Consider the following 2,297-nt stretch of genomic DNA (forward strand, 5'->3'; position numbering starts at 1 on the left):
TTTAATTTTTTGAGGACCCTCCATACTGTTTTCCACAGTGGCTGCACCAGCCTGCATTCCCACCAGCAGCGCACAAGGGTTCCTTTCCCTCCACATCCTCGCCAACACTTGTTTCTTGTGCTGTTGATTGTAGCCATTCTGACAGGTGTGAGGTGATCTCACTGTAGTTTTGATTTGCACTTTCCTGATGATGAATGATGATGAGCATCTTTTCATGTGTCTGTTGGCCACCTGGATGTCTTCTTTGGAAATTTTAATTGGATTTTTTTTTTCCCCTGATGTTGAGCTGTGTAAGTTCCTTATATATTCTGGATATTAATCCCTTATCAAGTAATGTACAGAATTGTGGGATCGTTACACTGTACACCTAAAACTAATATAACACTGTATCTTAATTATACTTCAATAAAAAAAAGTGAGGGGGATGAAAGAACATTCTGGTAGGATGTTAACGGACCTGAGACAAGATCAGCATAGATAATGTAAAAAAGGGGAGGAGGAGAGTGCCATGAGAAATGCCACGTCCAGACTACACAATGCCTTCTTTCTAAGAGCAAAGGGAAGCCCCTGAAAGATCGAAAGCAATGGGGTATCATGGCAGATCTACATATTAAACAGCCCATCCCACTGCACCATGGAGAAAAGATTGTACAGAGTCCAGAATGGAAACAAGGAATCCAGTTAGGAGATTACCATGCTGATCCCGGAGAGAGGGGACAGTGGCTCAGACCACAGTGGCAGCAGCAGAGAGAGAGTAAAAGATAAATGAGTTGGACAGGTATTTAGGTGCTAGGACTTGGTGCAGGATTACTGAGAGGGCAGAGAGAAAGGGGGTGTCAAGGATGACTACAAATTTTAAGAGCTATTTAGGAAGAACTGATTGAATGTTGAAAGAACTGATTGAATGTTGAAAGTGAGGCAGAAAAGTGAACGGGTGGTATCCAGACACATGCCTTGAACAATAGAGTGCATAATGATTTAGCCACAGAAATTCACTGAGACACAGCAGGAAGTTTAGGAAGAAATGTGATGAGTTTCATTTTGGACTCATTGCATTTGAGATACTTTGAGTACTCCATGGGTACAAGACAAGCAGGTAGTTTAGAGACAAGAGTCTGACAATGTAGTAGAGTGTGTGTGGAGTAGAGACAAAGGAGTGGGATTCATGATTTTGCAGTTTATAGCTGGCCCCATTGGTGGGGTGGAGATGGGACTCTGGGTAAGTACTACCATAAAGAATTAGGGTTTCAGGTCTCCCCATCTCTTATGTTAATTAGAACCCAACCTTCTTTCAGCCACACGCTAACCCCTAAGTAAATCATATCTTGTCTGTGTAACCTCCCCAGGTTTAATTATAACCCAGGAAGGGTTGACTTAGAATCAGATTCACTATTTTCCTCCAATGGAAACCAAGTGTTGAGTAAAGAAAAGCAGAAGAATTTAACATTTCGGCCTCTTTCGCAAACTTTCTGTTCCTATATGAGAACTCGTCTTTCTCCATCCTTCTAGCCTCTTACTGCAACAAACCAATATTTGTGAAACAATATGCACAAGCCAGGCTGGTGTGTACCATTCTCAGAAAACCATTTGCAAACCTGAGATATGATTTATCGTTATACCTAATATTTATTTTTTCATTATTAAACTTTAATTTCATGCCAAGAGAATGAAAAATTAAATTTGGTATAAGGCTTGTGGAGAGCCTTGTACCACTCTAATACCACCTCTGGTACAATCTTTATATTTCAAGTTATCACGGCAGGGTACTGGGAAAAGTTTTCAATTAGCAGTAACTGCACCTTGGATAAACCTCATTGGCTACAATACTGTCACTGCACAAAGCTATAATCCTTTATATTTCAAACCTTGTTAAAAGTGTGTCTAGGGGCACTACAGGAAAAAAACTGAGGGTTGCTGGAGAGGAGGTGGGGGGGGATGGGGTAAGTGGGTGATGAGCATTAAAAAGGGCACTTGATATAAAAAAAAATGTGTCTGGGGCACATGGGTGGTTCAGTTGATTGGGCGACTGACTCTTGATTTAGGCTCAGGCCTTGATCTTAGGGTTGTGGAAGGAACCCCGCATCAGACTCCATGCTCAGTGGGGAGTCTGCTTGAGATTCTCTCTCTCTCTGCCCCTCCCTTCCCCACACACACTCTCTCTCTAAAAAATAAATTGATTTTTTTTTTTAAGTGTGTCTAAAATAACTTGGCTCACTTTCCTGCTTTTGCTACATACAAAATAGTGGCCATATCAGCAGGTACTCAGTATGTTGACTATTACATTCTTTAGGACTCTT

At 41.3% G+C, this 2,297-nt stretch overlaps 1 pseudogene; it reads right to left on the bottom strand.

Moving 5' to 3' along the window:
• Positions 1-1,731: 1,731 nt before the first annotated feature.
• Positions 1,732-1,844, bottom strand: LOC118026725 (annotated as a pseudogene).
• Positions 1,845-2,297: the final 453 nt, after the last annotated feature.

The sequence above is a fragment of the Mirounga leonina genome, unplaced genomic scaffold, assembly GCF_011800145.1.
Source record: "Mirounga leonina isolate KUSES-001 unplaced genomic scaffold, KU_Mleo_1.0 Mir_268, whole genome shotgun sequence".
Lineage (NCBI taxonomy): Eukaryota > Metazoa > Chordata > Mammalia > Carnivora > Phocidae > Mirounga > Mirounga leonina.